This window comes from Oryctolagus cuniculus, chromosome 6, assembly GCF_051225735.1.
Source record: "Oryctolagus cuniculus isolate XC-2025 breed Fujian yellow rabbit chromosome 6, ASM5122573v1, whole genome shotgun sequence".
Lineage (NCBI taxonomy): Eukaryota > Metazoa > Chordata > Mammalia > Lagomorpha > Leporidae > Oryctolagus > Oryctolagus cuniculus.
The window spans coordinates 150,710,047-150,728,647 of record NC_142872.1 but is presented as its reverse complement, the minus strand read 5'-3'; the positions used below and the strand labels follow the sequence as shown (position 1 = coordinate 150,728,647).

General features: G+C 49.4%; 1 protein-coding gene across 11 annotated transcripts in view; it reads left to right on the top strand.

The window, feature by feature from the left end:
- The window catches only part of MTSS1 (MTSS I-BAR domain containing 1), a 169,048-nt gene that overhangs the window by 40,137 nt on the left and 110,310 nt on the right, over positions 1 to 18,601 (top strand). The window contains exon 1 of one of the 11 annotated variants that reach the window (XM_089336472.1): positions 7,125 to 7,258. The exons of the other annotated variants lie outside the window; for them this stretch is intronic. The gene's annotated coding sequence lies outside the window, so the exon portion shown is untranslated. Of the gene's footprint in view, positions 1 to 7,124; positions 7,259 to 18,601 lie in introns of those variants that run through there. 11 annotated transcript variants of the gene reach the window in all.

Below are 18,601 nucleotides of genomic sequence, written 5' to 3'. Positions count from 1 at the left end.
GCCTCTTGGCCCTGGACTTCTATCTCTGGCCTCCCCCGGAAGCCGCCTCATTAACCAGTTGTTCATTTTGCCTTCTAGATGGCACCTTTGAGGGTCTTCAAGTAGGAAGCGAGTGGGCTGTGAACAAAGCCTCGGCTCTGTGCTCTCAGCCTGGTAGCTGCTATTGAACATTTCTGTTTATTTCCAAGGAATCCTTGGTCATCTGGTTTTCCAAAGCAGTTTTCCCCGTCTACCCTGGTCATTCCTGTTTGGGAAAGCTTTGTTTGCTGGCATTTGTCTCATTTGTTACATTTGACATAAACTTATTAACTGTCAGAATAAGGAGGCTTCTGTTCATCTCCATTGACTTAGAGACACACGTGTGCACGTGCGCGCGTGCACACACACACACACACACACACAGGTCCTTTGATTCCTAAATGTTTACAATTGCCATGGAACTCTTATTTCTAGTAAAAAAGATACTGCTATGGAAATCTGCAGCATTTCCTGCTGTGTGTGCTAGGGCCCAGGGACCCTGGTTACCATGGAAACGAATATCTAGCCACTGGGTGGTACTTTCCTTTAGAGCCGCAGTTGAGCGCATTTCACAGTTCAATACAATGCGGTTTCTTCTTCCCTTTAAAATAAGGAGAAGGGGGAAAAAGCATGTTGATTGCGAGCAGGATGAAAAACATACTATTTTATGAAGGGAGAGGCCTTTAATGTGCATCCTTTTAATGTGATTCTCAAAGTAGGGCAGTATACAGTTTCCCAAAGATGTCCAAAGGTATCTGATAAAATACAGAAGAATTCTGGAGGAGTGAAGATCCCTCTTCCTGTGCTGCTAACCCACAGCCCTCGCTCTGGGAGTAACAGGCACGCAGTGCTGATGAGGGCATTCACCGCTGACCCTGTGATGCTGCAGGGGCTGCCAGCAGGGCTGCCTGGCAAACAAAAGACCTTCCGCCCTCCGCCCGCGCTGCCCATCCTGTATTTCCTGACCCCTGCCTCTCAGACCCACCCAGAGAAACAGATCGCAGAGCCCGGGATCGCGTGCCCGGATTGCAGCTCTAGATGTGCCGTTTAGGCACGTGACCGCCATCTGTGCTTGCTGAAGGCGGATGCCGGTTGTGAGAGTGATGCTTCATTTGGATAATACGATTTAAACTCGAGTGCAAGATGTGCCGCGTGTTCTGGAACTGGAGGGAATAATGAGCCGTGTAAATGCACCAGCTGATCTCCTGGGCTGGTGGGTGCCCTCCTGGTCACCAGCTACAGGTGGACTCGCAGGGATGTCTGTGTGGGAGATGCCAGCGACCCATCCCGAGCCCCAGGTGCCCCCGCGGGTGCGCAGACTCCTGTTTCATGCCTCCACCCTTAGTAAGATGGACGTCTATTGCTCTGTGTTTCCGGGTGCATTTGCAGGAAGCGGATGCTGAGAGTGTGTGACACTTGGAAAGAGTGAGGGGCCTGTCACAAGGTGGGGCTTTCTGCCCAGCCTCAGTTTGAGCATTTCCTGCGGGTCCTCAGCCAGCCCTTCTGTTGATTGATCTCACAATGAGGACGGTGGTAGGAGTCCCACTGGCCAGTGAGGACCCTGGCTTGGAGGCTGAGTGACTTGGTTCAGACGTCACAGGCAGAGCTGTGTCTGGTCTGTGTGATGCTTTAGGTCCCTGTTTCTTCCGACCCCGGGGGTCAGCAGAACCACTGAGGAAGGTAGAGCAGGGCTTCGGTTGGCACTGTTGCCTTTGGGGACCAGATAATTCCCTCTTGCGAGGGGCTGTCCTGTGCCTTGTGTGGTGTTCAGCGGCATTTTTGGCCTCTACTCCCTTCCAGCTGGGAAAAACAAATACTGTCTCTAGACATTGCCATTTGTCCCCTGGATGGGGCCAGATCACGCCTGGTTGGGAGCCAGCAGGCTAGATGTTTTAGGTGCTTCTTTGCGTAATTTGATGAAACGGCCATTATGCCTTTTTTTTTTTTTTTTTTGAGGCAGTTGCTGTCAGCTTGGTTCGTTGAAGCTCGGTTTTTAATTATTCACAACTAAGTCACGATTTTTAGAAATTTGACTGTCATGTATTATTTCACCTGCGAAACCACCACTCTGCCAATTTGCTTTCACAGAACTCTGTGCACGTACTTGTGAAAAAATCTTATTTTTTATTTTCATTGTTTTTGAAAGTACACACACACACACACACACACACCACACACACACACGATTGCTCATCTGGTGGTTCACTCCACAAACGCCCTGCTACAGCCATGGTTGAGCTGAGCTGAAGCCAGGAGGCCAGAAGCCAATCCAGGTGTCCTGTGTGGGCAGCAGAGACCCAAGTCCTTGAGCCTGCATGTGCTGCCTTCCCAGGATGCACAGTGGCAAGAGGCTGATTTGGAAGCAGGAGAACTGGTACTGAAGTCCAGCTCTTTGATATAGGATGTGGGGTGCGTGCTGTGCCAAATGCCCGCCCCTGTCTACATCTCACTGAAAGAACCACTTCCTTTTCACCAGCCTGTCATTTTGCAGGGTATCAGTATGCAGCACGTGGCCTTTTTTTGTTCTTTTTCTAAAAATGAAAGCAGGTACGAGCAGTGCTGGAGTGGACACAGACAGAGCGCATGGAGTTTGCATTGCAAGCTGCCCCTGTGATGGGGTGAGGGCTCTGCCGGGCCTGGGCCTGGGTCAGGAACGTGGCTCCAGGCCTGTGCCACCCGTGCACTGCTGTGGGCCTGGGTGACTCAGGTTGTCCATGAGATGCTGGTCAAGACTTCTGTGCCTCCTGTGTGGCCTTCCTGTTCCCACCACGTTCTGCTTCTGCCTTAGCTAGGTCAGGGCAGTCCTTGTTTGTCCCCCAAAAGCCTTCTATTGACATTTTAAAATTCTTTTTGAGTCTGTAGGCTTCCTGACTATTCTATGGTTATTCTAGTTTATTATTTTGCTTGTAATTGTTACAAATAAATATAGTAAAGATAACACATAACTATAGTATTAATTTATTATATGATTTGATTAGGCTGGGGGTGTGTGGGGATTTTGTAATGGTGACCTAGATGAATTTGGGGTTTGGGGACTGAATGTATCATCTTCCCCTGCTTCGCACCTACCCAGACCTCTCCGCCTTCCCTTGCCCACACACCCTGACGTGTCTATCAGGTGTCTGTACCGGATGGTCATTCTCTCCGGCACACTCGGGAACAAAGAGTTACTGAATCTTTCGAATACATGTAGCAATGGTCCAATAAGAGGTTTCTTGAAAGGTTTGTGGAGGCGCAGGTGTGTAGCCTGTTGGTTGAGACATGGGCATCCCACGCTGCAGGGCCTGCATTTGTTTCCGGACTCCAGCTTCCCTCCAGTGAAGGCTGAGACGGCTGGGTCCCTGCTCCTCATATGGGAAACCTGGCTTATATTTCCAGCTCCTGGCTACAGCCCTGGCCCAGCCTCAGCTGTTGTAGGCATTTGGGAATGAACAAGAGGATGAGAATGCACTCTGTCTTGTGTATCTTTGCCCCTCAGACTTGTGGGAAAAAAAAGTTTGTGAAAATTTCCTTAAAAAAGATAAGTTCATTTTGGCACAAAATTTTTTTTGAAATTCATATGCGGTGTCTTCAAAAAGTTCATGGAAATATGTTATGAAAAAAATTTCAAATTTTTTTGAGACCAAGATAAACTTATCTTTTTATTTTTTAAAAAAATCTATTTATTTGAGGAGCAGAGTTACAAACAGAGGGAGAAACAGAGAGGTCCTCCATCTGCTCGTTCACTGCCCAAATGGCCACAATGGCAGAGCTGGGCCTAACCAAAGCCAGGAGCCTCCTGTGGGGCCCCAAGCACTTGGGCCATCTTCTGCTGCTTTCCCAGGCCAGTAGCAGGGAGCTGGATAGGAAGTGGAGTAGCTGGATCTTGAACTGGCACCCATATGATTGCTGGCACCACAAGCAGAAGCCCCTAAGCCTATCTTTTGAGTCTACTTTTCTACAGACTTTTGAAGGACTGTGATGTTTACCTTCTTCTGAGGATGTTAAAGGTTTGGATTACTAATTTTTTTAATAGAGGAAAAAAAATCTATCCTTCATTTCAAAAAGTAATATTTCTAACCCAATTTCTTCCTTGAAACATGGCTGCTGTGTTGTCAAATCCTTTCCTTTATGCTCACAACTCACAAAGTCCTGTTCTTCTCTGTTGCTCTATAATTTATAAAATCGCATTGCAGTTGGCTTGGGTGGAATTTACTTAAGCATACTTGAGCCTTTGGATTTTCCTTCTGGCGTGGACAAAAGCATCATTAATTATGGAGATGCATTCCTTTTGCAAAATGACAAGATGGAGCATTTCCTTGTGCCAGTAACCCAGCTGTCTCATTCTGATACTCAACAAAGACTTTGTCGAGATTGTTTTTAATGACGTATCAGATACTAAAAAATAAGACACTATAGAGAATGCAAAATAGTTCACAGTTTGTTTGTCTAGGAAACAATACAATGAGAGGTTCGTCCTTTTCTGTGGCTGTTTGTAGTCTTGTGATTGATTTGCAGTCTTGACTGTGGCTGGAAAACAAGTGATTGTGCTGTGTGTCCGATAGAAAATTCCATTTGTTCAGACTGTTAGTGTTTGAGGCCTAGTTCCTCTCTTCGCCCTCTTAGGAACCAGAGCTCACTCTTGATTTGGTGATGGGCATAGGCGTGTAGCTCCCACGTGCTGGGCCCTCGCTGTGTGTGTGGGTACTGGCTCAGTCCTCAGTCCTCACAGTAGCTTCTGTAGTAGCCACTGGAGGCAGGTGCACTGGGCTCCATTGCTTGTAGCCTTCATGTTGAATGGCCTCCGTCCCGACTGTGCCTGCCCAGCCATCAATTGACCGTCTCAGTAAGTTTCTGATGATTCTGTTTGCCCCATATCCTGGGGGGTTCCCTGTCAGGGGCGTTGACCCAGATACAGCCGCCAGTCCCTGGTGTCAGCAAGGCCATGTTGCTTAGCTGTGTGGCCCGGATCTGTCCCTGGGGGCTGTGCTGCCTCTGGTCTCCAGCTGGGGTGGTCTTCTGGAGGTGGACCTTTGTGGTCTCATCCCTTCCTCCGGGTACCCGAAAGCCAGCACCCTTGGCAACTCCCTAGGAAGGTCAGAGGGTGAGCACGTGCTCCGTGGTTTCTGTAATGTTGTGTGGGCTGTTGGAAGGCTCTGCTTCTGCTCCCAGCTCCTGGAGCAAGGATTTCCCTTCCAGTTTCTAATTTATTTTTTTTTTTTAATTATGGACTACTTCCTTTTTAACCAACTGCATATGTGTATAAGAGATGGGTTTTGTTTGTGTTTTGCTTACTTTGGATGGAAATGCTATAATGTTAAACATCAGGCTTAAATCCCATGGAACCAGAATGGGGCCTGGCCAGTCAGCCTCTTGTCACTCACTCCTTCAGAAACCATCAGGAGAGGAACCAAGATGCTCTTGGGGCATTCTTGGTGGGAGAAGGAAGACGGGGTGACCATTTGTCAGTGTTGAGAGAGAGAGAGAGAGAGAGAGAAACAGAATGCTTACCTGAGTTTCTGATCCAGTTTCTGCAGGAATGCAGTTAGGATTTGATCTCAGAAGGCCCCTTTGTTCCTCTGATTATGTCTGGAATACATTTGGCTTGAATGTTAACTGCCCATGGCTGTGTCTAGTCATGGGCCTTTTCCTTTCCTTCGGGAAAAAAGTCCATCCTGGGCCATCTCTCCTCCCCTGTTCCCTATCCTGGAAGAAGGAACAGCCGTGTGCTGGCTCGGCCATTAGCCGCTGGCCCACGCAGCAGCCTTTGCGTTTTGCTCTCCGCCCAGCATCCGGGCTCCCCTTCCTGACCGCATGCCTCTTTCTGCTTCCCTGGGGCCACTGTGGCCGCTTAGGCCTCCTGGCTGCTGTCTTCTCACCCTGCAGGAATGAGGTCACAGCCAGGGCTTTCCTGTTCTGTGAGGTTCAAATCCCAGGGCTTACTCTGCTGGGCGGGGCCCTGTCACTGCGCTGTCCCTCACACCTGTGGCCTCGCCCACGGTGAGATTATCAGGAGGAAGCCCAAAAGGAGGCCATGCTCCCTGTGACTTCCAGCTGCTCTGCCCCCAGTGGCTGGGTCACCCCAGGGAGCCGATGCTGGGCAAACAGAGCTGCAGATGGGGCTGGGCACACGTGTGGGTGAACAGTGCAAACACTGGGCGGGCAGCTTGCAAACCACCACAGAACCGTTTCAGCCTAAAACAGAAAAGAAGGGAAGCTCTCCTGGTGCAAATGCTGCCCTGTTTGTAGAGTTGAGAAGTTGCACAGCGTGCTACTTAAAACCCTTCCACCTGGGCCGACTCCCAGCCGGCACTGTCTTGTCCGTGTGGCTTTTGGCAGGCTGCTAGGCTCTCTTGTGTGCCTCAGTTGTCTCAGCTATAAATTGGACGTGATGACAGCACCTCTGTTGGAGCGCAGGCAGAGTCATTGAGGGTGTTTGTAAAGAGCAGCGTGCAGCACCTGGGGCACAGTAGCTCTGATTAATGAGGACAGGTACTATTGATCAATACATAAGAACGTGCCAGGCACTGGCTGTGGGTGTGGTGTAGAGTATAACAATTGACCATTATGGAAAAAGCACTTTTGAGAAAGAGAGAGGTTTTAAACTAAACAGTGGTCTTGCTACCTGTAGCATTGGGGTCATTGAAATCTATTTAGGAAGGGTATATTTGCATGGTGGACGTTTTGGAAAGACCTAAAACCAAACCAAAACAAAAAGCTGAGGGTGGCACAAGACCAGCACCTGTCTTGCCAAAGCAGCTATTCCAGTCTACACCACAGCAAGGAGTTTTGGCACGAGTGTCCGTCTCTGCTGCTCTGGGGCTTAGTGGAAGGAGGGGTTACTTAGTGGAAGCCTTCGAAGGTCCTGCTTTTGCTTTTCCCATGGGAGGCAGCTGAGGGTTGTAATCCCTCTTTTTGTTTCTAACGCTGGGAGACTGGCGTCTGCCCCACGTCGAGGAGACTTTTCTGCCCTAGGCTGTGCCTCTCAATCCCCACGTGGACTTGAATGGGTTATTAATTTGCTTCCGTGTGATGAAGGAGCTGGCTTCCTGTGGTCTGCAGAAATCGCCCATCTGGCTGTGAGGGGCTCTGTGGCCTTGCTTAGCCTTCCTCTGCTCGGGATGGAGGCGGAGTAGCAGGGGCCTGCAGGCAGTGAGCGGCGTGGCTGTGCGGGCTCCTGGCAGCCTTCCCTCGCTGAAGGGGAGCACCCTTCATTCACACCTGCAGAAGCACTCCCTGGCCCGTGGATGTTCTGACACAGGTAATGGGCTGTTGAGGTTCTCTATTAAGAGTGGTCAGGGCCTGGGTGTTCTTTCAAAGGCAGGAATATAATAGAAGTTCTCTAATAATATACCATTAGCGTAATAGGTATATTATATGCTGTTAATGCAGTAGGTTATAATTGGGTTCTGGAAGCTGTGTGCCCTCGCTGAGGCATACAGACAACCTTGGTTTTTTTCCTGTAATCCTCTACACCTCTACCTTGGGGTGATGCTCCCGCCCACCAGGCCCAGCCCTGGGGCTCAGCTGCCAAGGACTTCCTTCTTTGCCGCTTTTAACTGAGAGAGGAGGTAGCAGCTGGCTGGAGGTTCGCATCCCGAGGAGACTACTCACCCGCTCCTCTTCCTGAGCCACCTGACCCGCGGCCTGGGGTTCTTCTCAGTATCCACACCCTACACCTGCAGTTGGGAGAAGCCCTGTTGTTGCACAGGTGGTTGGGCCGACCCAGTGAGGAATTGAAATACCTCACTGTGGGGGGCTCTCCTTTTGCGCTTTGTGTACTGAAAACTGAAATTCTCCTGTGTTTGCCGGGGCTTTGCATGTTAATGGTGATCAAGAACTAACTTACTGTTTCACCCTAATACTTTTAAAAAAAGTCCCACAGAAGGTAATAACGAATAACTGTAAAGAATGTCTTGGCAGTTGTGAGAGATTTTAATTAATCCCCAACTAGTGGGTCTGTGAGAGTAGTTCTCTTTTTGAAGGTGGCTATTGGGTTTTACTCCTAGCTAAATCCCGTACAATGCGTCCTATGCAATTTCTCCTGTGGAAGACCTAGGCAGCCTTCCAAGCTGTTTCTTTTAGACTTTTGTTGCAAATGTGTGTGAAATTTTGAGATTCCCGTAGCCCGTAAATCTTCACTTGGCATCCTCTGAAGTTCAAGTTGAGGCTGGAAGGTTAGAAGGAGGCATGGAATACTGTGAATTTCGGTGCCACCTGCAGGTCTTCCATTGTGAGTAAATGGTGGTTGGTTCCTTCGTCAAGCAAGGATGAGGAGCAGCTGTCCACAGTCAGAGGGCCAGGCCAGCATCTAGAAAGGACTCTTGCGGCTCTCAGGAAGGATTTGGGCCTGGTAGGGCTAACTCTCCAGAATGGAAGAGATGCCTGCACCCTGATATGTAACTCAAGGGAAGTTTCTACGGAAACCAAGGCCTTCTCGAATCCTCAGACATCCAAAGATGTCTGCCGTCAGGTTCTCCACGTGAGAGTGGTTGTGAGATTGAAATGAAACCTTCTGTTACATGCAAGAAGAGCCAGCCCGAGAGGAGCTCCCGACGCCAGGCTTGGCTTTCTCACCTGCTGAAGGCCTCGCCTTCCCTCTTAGAGGGTTCAGGTCTTGCCTTGCCAACACCAGGAGCTAGCTCGCACCTTTTTAGACATAGAGTTTCTTATGCATAGTGTCGGGCAGGAGCGTTTACATCTTTGGACGTCTAGGTCTCTGGGAGATGTACTCCAGAGTGGAATGGCCAACGCATGGCAGATGCTGTGTGGAGCTGGGTCTGTAAGGTCCCATAGCCTGAGCTGCCCCTGCAAGTGTAGGCTGAAGTGGAACTAGCAGAGTGGAGAAAGTAAAGTAAGGTAGGTGGGTCATAGGTTTAGGAGTGTGCTGGGCCTATGGGATTTTTTTTTTTTTTTTTTTTTTATTTAGAGAGGGAGAGATAGAGAGGTCTTCCATCTACTAGTTGACTCCCCACAATGCTGGAGCTGGGCCAATCTGAAGCCAGGGGCCAGAACTTTCTTCCAGGTCTCCCACACGGATGCAGGGGCCCAAGCACTTGGGCTGTCTTTTACTGCTTTCCCAGGCCATCAGCAGGGAGCTGGATCAGAAGTGGAACAGCCGGGACTTGAACCAGTGCCCATATAGGATGTTGGCACTGCAGGCAGGTGCTTAACCTACTATGCCACAGCGCCAGCCCCATGTGTATGTTTTTAATGAAAAAAAAAAAAAAAGCAGCCAGTTGGTTGGTCTGTGAGTTCCAAGCTGGTGGGGACTGTGGAGCCCCGCCCTCCACAGGACACATCACACCTTTGCTGAATGGGAGGGTGACTTAGTGCCCACCAGGTGCTGCGCTCAAGCGTTGGGGTTATCTGAGAAGATGTGTTTATGTCTGTCCTCACAGGGTAGAGGATTGGGAGAGATTACTTTACCTGGATTGTAGACTTAACTCACAGAACCAGGGTTCGAGAGTCTGGAATTGTTCTATATGACCATGCTGACCTGCTTGTCTTAAATATGTGTACTAACCGTCAGCAAAGCTCATCTCTAAATGCATTCAGTGGATCAAAGCGGATCAAACTACGATGATGGTTTGAGAGGGAGCAGCCCCCATCCGTCGCCTCCATACTGAGGCCGTTAGAGCACACAAGCTCTTGGGGATCAAAAGATAGATTCTGATGTCCTTTGTGTCTGGCAGCGTGACCAGTACTGAGCACACTGAGAGGCATCCGGAGATTACCTACTGATAGGATGCAGAAGTGTACATAGCTCTTCGTGTGTCCTGTTTGTTTTTGAAGAGGAGGGAGTGGAACATTTACCTCTGAGCAGGAAGCAGGCACATTTTAAAGTTTGTGGTCCTCTGCCAAGTGCTAATTAAAGGAGTCTTGAAACTGTCTCGGGATTCACGCACCAGAGGTGGATGCTTTCTGTGGAAAATATGCCCTGGCCCGAGTCTTTCTTGATTTATGCAAACTTTTAGTTTTTATTTTTTTTAAAAAAAGATTATTTGTGTTTGAGAGGTAGAGTTACAGACAGTGAGAGGGAGAGACAGAGAGAAAGGTCTTCCATCCACTGGTTCACTCCCCAAATGGCTGCAACGGCCGGAGCCATTCCGATCCGAAGCCAGGAGTGTCTTCCGGGTCTCCCACATGGGTGCAGGGCCCCAGGGGCTTGGGCCATCTTCTACTGCTTTCCCAAGTCAGAGAGCTGGATCGGAAGTGGATCTATATGGAATACCAGCTGAGGGTTGACCTACTGCGTCACAGTGCTGGCCACACAAACTTTTAAATAACTTCCTTCAATAAGGGGACAAAAACCCAGATGCACTATCTTCTAACAAGCTAGCATCAGTAATTTAGGGATAGGCAAACTGTACCCTGTAAACCAGAGCCAGCCTGCTGCTGGCCCAAGAGCTCAGAATGGTTTTCAGGTAGTTGAAAACAAATGAAGAGAATAGTTTTTGGTGGCATGTAAAAACTACATGAATCCAAACTTAACAGTGTATCTGTAACGTTCTGTTGGAACACAGTCCATTCATTAGGGTTTGTCTCTGGCTGCTTCTGTGTTGCAGTGGCCCACAAAGCCTTACGTGTTTACCAAGTGCATTTCTCTCACTGGAAATGCTTGGGACAAGAAGTGTTTCCTGTATCGGATTTTGGAATATTTGCCAGATAATGAGAAATCTTGGGGATAGTGTCGCTCCCCCTCTTCGTGGAGGAACGACACAGGACTGCGCTGTTCTTTCGTCTGCTCGGCCCTTCCCGGGTTTGCTGCTGGTTCTTCCCGGGTTGGCTACTATCCCTTCCACCTCCGTGGAAGGGCAGTTCCCTCTGGCCACATTCCCCACTTCCGCGGGGGAGCGGCACACCGCCGGCCGGCCGGCTCTCTCGGGGGCTGCACAGGTGTTCCCCTTAGATGTTCCCCTTAGATGTTCCTGGTGCATGCCGTCTCTCTCCTCCTTTATAGTCCTCCTCCGCCAATCCTAACTCGGCTGCCCACACGCCGAGTACGCTGCTCTCCAATCAGGAACAAGTCCTACAGTTTATTGGTTGAACTGGAGGCAGCTGTGTAAAAGCTGTTTTCTTCTCTCCCAGCGCCATATTGTGGGAGAGCAGATGCATAGAATAAGTCTTAATTCCAGTAACTTAGTCTAGTCCGAATTGCTCCCCACAGATAGGACCCACATCAAAGCATGCCATTCATACATTTCAGAAATACCTTCTACACATAGCCTGCAGGTAATTATATATAGCACTTTTAATAATTTTATGTATGAAACAAAGTTTTCTGGTGTGAAATTTTCCACTTGTTGTGGGTCATGCTGGTTCTCAGAAAGTTTTGAATTTTAGGCCATTTTACATTTCAGATTTTTCATGTTAGGGTTGTTCACCTGGTACCAAGTAATGTTTTCCTGTGACATTTTCCTGATTTTCATTTAAAGAGAAGTACATTGGGAGGAGTAGATGGGGACGAGAGGGCTGTCTGGTCTTTTCTCTGCCTTCGGTAAGATGTAAACACAGATCTCTTAAAAAAAAAAAAAAAGTCTCGCCCTCACCCCTCACCCTCCCTCCCCCATTTACATATCCCTGGGTTAAGAATCCTGATTGGAGAAAAGTTAACAGCTTATGCAAATGCAGACCCTGAGGAGGAAGGCTGTGAGGTTCAGCCAGAGGATTCCCACTGCCTCTCCTTCCATGTTCCGCCCCAAGTCCCTTTGCATTGTCCCATAGTCGCTTTTTGTCTTTGCATCCCATAGAGAGCGCAGTAGGAGAGTGTTCATCTGACCGACTGTATTATGTGTACAGTGAAGGGAACCTGACGTGACGTGATGTGTCGTGCCAAGTGCTTTTCATCAGCGTGTGTGTGGTGCCTGCATTTGGCTGTGTCACAGGGACTGGGGCCCGTGGGCCTGGCTCTGGAGGGGGCACAGCGATCTGCCCCCTCCACCAGCCTGTTGTCATCAAGCTCACTTTATAGCAAGGTTCTGAAGCCCCCGACTTTAGATTAAAAGAGAAGTCAAGAAACTGAGCCTTTTTCCCCCCACAACTTTAGACTCTTAATACCTGAGGCGGCTGGGTCTGTCTCGGCGAGGAGTGGGCTCGGAAGCTGAAGGGTGACAGTGGTAATGGAGCTGATGCCAGTTTTGCTATGGGCGAAGCTTAGATTTGAACAGGTTGTTCTTCTGTTCAGCAGAGCTGTGGCAGGCCAGTGCAAGGCCTGCATCGCGGCCTCACCTTCATGTTTGTCCAGGCGAGGGTTTTATTTTATATTTTTTGTTTTATTTATTTATTTGAAAGGCAGAGTTAGAGAGAGGAAGAGAGAGAGAGATCATCCATCTGCTGGTTCACTTCTTAAAATGGCTGCAATGGCCAGGCCTGGGCCGTGCTGAAGCCAGGAGCCAGGAGCTTCTTTCAGGTCTCCCATGTGGGTATAGGAGCCCAAGGACTTGGGCCATCTTCTGCTGCTTTCCCAGGTTTGTTAGCAGGGAGCTGGATCAGAAGTGGAGTGGCCTAGACTTGAACCCATGCCCATATGGATGCCAGCCCTGCAAGTGGTGACTTAACTTGCTACGCCATAACACTGGCCCCCTACGCAAGGTTTTGAGGTGCAGCTGTCTGGGTGGTAGTAACATCCACTTGATGAAAATGGTTCTGGGGCCGGAGCTGTGACTTAGTGGGTAAAGCCGCTGTCTACAGTTCCAGCATCCCATGTGGGCGCCAGTTCAAGACCCAGCCACTCCACTTCCTATCCAGCTCTCTGCTGTGGCCTGGGAAAGCTGCGGAAGATGGGTCAAGTGCTTGGATGTCTGCATCCCCGCAGGAGACCCTGGAGAAGCTCCTGGCTCCTGGCTTCAGGTCGGCACAGCTCTGGCCGTTGTGGCCATTTGAGGAGTGAACCAGTGGATGGAAGATCTTTCTCTGCCTCTGCCTCTGCGTCTGCTTCTCTGTAACTCTGCCTTTCAAAGAAATAAATAAATCTTAAAAAAAAAAAAAAGGCAGAAGGTTCTGGAAAAGAAAAGTCACAATTAGATGGCAAAGCCGAAATGAACCAGTGAAGAAGAGATTTGCTGATGTTGCGTCATTTTTCTCTCTACTTTCCTGCAGTGTCATCTTCTGTGAAGATCTTAATTGTTGGTATAGCTTTTGCTTTTTTTTTTTTTTTTTTTTTTAAGATTTATTTATTTATTTAAGAGGCAGAGGCAGAGAAAGAGAGAGAGGTCTTCCATCCTCTGGTTCACTCCCCAGGTGGTTGCAATTACCAGAGCTGTGCCAGTCCGAAGCCAGGAGCCAAGTCTCCCACGCAGGTGCAGGGGCCCAAGGACTTGGGCCATCTTCTACTGCTTTCCTAGGCCACAGCAGAGAGCTGGATCGGAAGTGGAGCAGCCGGGACTCGAACCAGTGCCCACATGGGATGCCGGCACCGCAGGTGGCAGCTTTACCTGCTATGCCATAGCCCCCGCCCCTTGATATAGCTTTTATGTCTTCCATGCATGTTAGGAATAACTTCTCATTTGTGAGAGTCCTGTTACACATCTTCAGTTACGATTTGTCTTAAATAATCATTAATAAACACCTTTTCATTCCTTTCTTCACAAAATCTTCATATGAGTGTTTGAGTGTTGTGAATTTTTTGCCATTTTCTTATTCAAAACAGGGGGAGGAGGATTTAGAGTTAATGAAGGAGGCAGCACACCCCAAGCATCAATCACGTGCTGTTTTTCACGTAGATTTGCCAGTTGGTTCCACAAAACACAGTGAGATATCTACATATCTATACATCTATATATCTATATATATATATAGAGAGAGAGAGAGAGACAGACAGACAGACAGAGACATTGTCCTCTGCTGGACTTGCCATGGTTCCCGCTTCAGAATGTCCCGACACGAGGCAGAAGCATGCCACTCCCGTCAGTCCGGGTCTCCTGTCTTTCTGTAGTCACAGAAACGGATGCGGCTCAGTGCGGGCATGAAGTCATCGTGCCGAAAATAGAGCAGCCAGCGACTGAGGAGCCCCGCTCCCCTCAGCCCAGTTGTGCTCTCCTCTGCCTGGGGACTTGCACGTGCGATTTCGGAACCACCGCCTGGTGCTCGGTCTCCTTGGCTTGCTCACATCTGGGTCACCCCTCTTCACTTCCTGTGCAGCACCCTCAAGGGTAGTTTTTCTCCGGGGAAGCCTGCGCTGGGAACGTGTGTGTGGGCTCCTCTCTGGCTGGTTAGGTTACGTGGGAACCCCGGGCCACCCCTCTGTGCTCCAGGTTCGCTTTGGAACACAGCTCACCTGCCCCACGTCACACCCCAAGCCAGGGGCTGGCATAAGTCACTTCACGGTCAAGCTGGGGGAGACCCCGAAGGCATTCTTCATTGGTCGGTCCTGAGTCCAGTGCATGGGTTTGGTTCTCTGCGTTTAACTAAAGAGAACTGAAGTAGAATTCAGCTTGATTCTCTTCCTTCCACAGTAAATGAAAGGCCTCGGTGCCCTCCATACTTCTGCACATTTTTTAGTGAATGAAAATATTGATGTGTTAATATTACCTCAGGGCCCCTTATAGTCTGGGTCTATCTTATTACCTTGTTCCACACATGCTGGAAAAAAAAGGATGTTCTTAATTAATTAGCTTTCCTGGAGATAATGATGCGGTGTGTATTCCAGTTGATGTCTCTCAAGCTGTCGTGTGGCTGTGGCTGCTTGATTTCCCTCCAGGCCTGCAGAGGGTTCTTAACATGCATGGAAGGGTGGTCCCCGTAGTGTGTGTTGCACTGGCTAGGGATTTTCTTGCAGTCACTCAATCTAGCAGAAACCAAACTTTTGTTTGTCTTATCGCTGTCCTGTACAAGTACTGCTGAGCACGCTTTGTTTATGAACATCGACTCTTAATCTCTTTGTCCTAAGTTATTTTTGCAAAGGGAATGAATGTTGGTCGTGGCTCATATCTCTTGGGGGCAGGATGCTACATTTTGTTGTTGTTGTTGTTGTTATGGTTAAAATTATTATTTGAGAGACAGCTTCTTTCCACTAGTTCACTTTTCAAATGCCTGAAATGACCTGCATTGGGCTAGGCCAACGCCAGGAGCCAGGAACTCAATTGAACTCTCCCGTTTTGGTGGCATGGACCTAGCTGTCTGAGCTATGACTGCTACCTGCTATGATGTATATTAGCAGGAAGAGGAATCGAGGGCTAGAGCGGAATATTGAAGTCAGATATGACACACAGGCATCTGGACTGCTTGGCCCAGCACCTACCCTGCTGTGTTCTTCATGAAAGTGGTGGTTATAAAAGAGATGTCTGGCGTGTGTCCGCTAAGAGCTGCCCCCTAGATTGAAGTCAGGTGTCTACAGCCGCTGTTCTCAAACTTGTACTTGGAACATCCCAACTGTTTTGTCACTGTTAGGAATCCTTCTCCAAAGGATTGGGCCACCCAGTGGGAATGGGGATGCCTCCGAAAACTCTCTCTCCACCTTGGTCATCTGAAAAGCTGTCTTTCCTTTATGGCAATTGTTGGGGGTCCCTGTTGTGTGTGTTGTGAGTTCTAGAAGAGAAGTTAGCCAGTGAGGGCAGGACTGGTGAAGAAAGACTGTGAAAGAACCATGGCTCGTCCGGCGCTGCGGCTCACTAGGCTAATCCTCCACCTAGCGGCGCCGGCACACCGGGTTCTAGTCCTGGTTGGGGCGCCGGCTTCTGTCCCGGTTGCTCCTCTTCCAGGCCAGCTCTCTGCTGTGGCCCGGGAGTGCAGTGGAGGATGGCCCAAGTGCTTGGGCCCTGCACCCCATGGGAGACCAGGAGAAGCACCTGGCTCCTGCCTTTGGATCAGCGTGGTGCGCCGGCTGCAGCACGCCAGCCGTGGCGGCCATTGGAGGGTGAACCAACGGCAAAAGGAAGACCTTTCTCTCTCTCTCTCTCTCTCTCTCTCTCTCTCACTATCCACTCTGCTTGTCAAAAAAAAAAAAAAAAAAAAGAACCATGGCTCTTCTGGCTGTTGAGCTATGGGTGAGCTGGGACAGGATCGTAGGAGGGCAGCCCAGCAGGAGGAGCTTGGCCCTGATGGGACCTGTGGAGTGGAGGTGGAGGGTTGGAAACAATGAAAGATGGGAGGTTGGGAGGTTGGCACACGTCTAGGAGGTCAAGGTAAAGATTTGATTCTGGGGGAGGACTTGCGAAGGGATCTTGAGTTCAGGCCATGGTTTGAATACACATACGCAAACTCAAGGGTTTGGTCTCTGAAGTCTTTTTTAAGTTTTTATTTATTTATTCGAGAGGTAGAATTATGGGCAGAGAGAGGCAGGGGCAGAAATAGAGATCTTCCATCTGCTGTTTCACACTCCAAATGGACGCAATGGCCAGATCTGAGTTGATCCAAAGCCAGGAGCCAGGAGCTTCTTCCTGGCCTCCCATGTGAGTGCAGGGGCCCAAGGTCTTGGGCTGTCTTCTGCTGTCCCAGGTGCATCAGCAAGGAGCTGGATTGGAAGAGGAGCACCCAGGATATGAACCAGTGCCCATATGGGATGCTGGCACTGCAGGTGGAGGCTTAGCTTAGTGCTGACACCCTGCCTAAAGTCAGCGTTAATGGAAGTAAGGGTGGAAATCTAATCCAGTTATGCTGTTCTTTGGGGGAGGGGGTGATAGGATTGGGTTTCAGGGTGGAGCCCCCCTTATTAAATCCTGGTAGCTTTGTAGGAGACCACATAGACAGGCACAGACACACATGCTCCTTGTCTCCTGCCACGTGATGTTCTCTGCTTGCTAACTTGCGACTCTGCTAGCAAGAACAAAATCCCCAGAAGCCCCACTGCTGGGACCCACCTGATCTTGGACTGTGAACCTCCAGAACTGTAGCCTGTGGCACTTATTTCACTGTAGCAACAAAAAGATGATTGGTGCAGTCTGGAAGCTTTGTGGGGAGAGAAGCACTCACATCTAAGGCAGCCTGGGCTGCCTGACATGGTGGACGTGGAAGAGAGGCCGGTTTGGGAAGATGGTGATTGGAACAGTTGAGGCCTGATGGGCCTATTGGCAGTAGGGATGCAGAGAGAGGCAAGTGTTCTGGAAAGTCTCAGCCATCATCTGATGGCTTCATACCAGCCGGCATAATGGAAAATTCAGGGTGCCGGGGCCTTATTTCAGTGTGGTAGTTCTGTGTTTCCTTTCGGTGACCAGACCTTCTGGCATGGGTGGGGTCTGCATCCCAGGCCACTCCACAGAGATGACTTGGAATCGTGAGAAGGAGGAGGGTGCTGAAGTCCCCTCCTGACCGCTGCAGTCTGGAGTTCTCTTGAGCTGTGGTAGCCATGGCATGAATTGGCTTCTTAGTAATTAGGAGCTGGACGTTCTTTTTATTGCCTGTCTTTAACCTCATTGTGCCCCAAATAAACATCCACGTGAAGTGATGCGGTGAAAGCCCTTGGGTGGTACACCAGTGCCCACTTCCTTGCTTTTAGGCGTGTCTCTCAAGGGATTGATTCCAAGTGCATCATGTTTGCTGAGCTCTGCACACGTTGGTGTTTTAGTTACTGGTTCCTTATTGATTTCCAAGACTCTTTTGCAAGTGGAGCAAAAGTCAGATGTCCCTGACCATGGCCTGCGTGCCTGTGTCAGGTGCCCCCAACATGACTCAGCTCTCCTCTGCTGCCCCTTGTCCCCCTTCTTTGTGGGGCTTAAGTGTCCTGGCCAGATTCCTTTCCTATGTGCTGTTTCCTCCACCTGCAGTCTGTTCTGCAGACATTCATGAGGTCTCGGCTCACGTGTGACATCCGAAGGGCCTTCCCTGACCACCCTCACTGCCTGTTCCCTGCATCCCCCACTCCCTTTCTCTTGTTCTGCTGAATTGTATGGCACACGTATAGTTCCATGACATTTTTATTTGATGCATGGACTTCCTTTGTCTGTTTCCTCCCCCCCACACCTGTGAACTCCACGAGGGTAAAACTTGGCTGTACGTATCTCTGTTTCCACAGTACCTGGGCTCAATAAATATTTATTGAGTGAATGAATGGAATAAGAATTTTAAATGAATGAATTTAAAAATAGCCTGTGCCTGTAGACACATCCTCCTGCAGAGATATGTGAATACTATTAGCAGGGCAGGAGCAAGATGCTTTTACCATCTGCCTTTTTACAGTGTAGGGAGATTCAGTGTTACAGCTACCCATTTTATTTCACCAGTACGAAACCAAAAGAGTGTTAACTTCGCGTAGTCAAATGGAGCCAGCAGACTGTCGTCCATGAGCTGTTACAGGGCCTCGCCTCGCTTTGTGTCTCTGAGAGTGTAGACAGAGACACAGAATCAAAAACATGGAGCTCATTGTCTTCCACTGACTTCAGCCTGGGACCTTCTGTGCTGCTGTCGCATCTCAGAAACAACCAAACACGTACACCACCTCGTATGTGTTCTCTAGTCAGCTGCTGGCCTCTGTCTAAGGAACTGTTTTTCCCTTTTGGGTGTCTTATCGTGAAACATGTCCATTTCAAGTTTGGAGTGAGCTGTACTGTAAACACGAGGCGGTGTGGTCATCCGTTTGTGCAAACATTAGGAACCAGACACGTTTTCTTCACCCTTTGGTTAGCGTCGTTTGTCACAATATATCAGCGCAGTGAGATGGTGACACCTA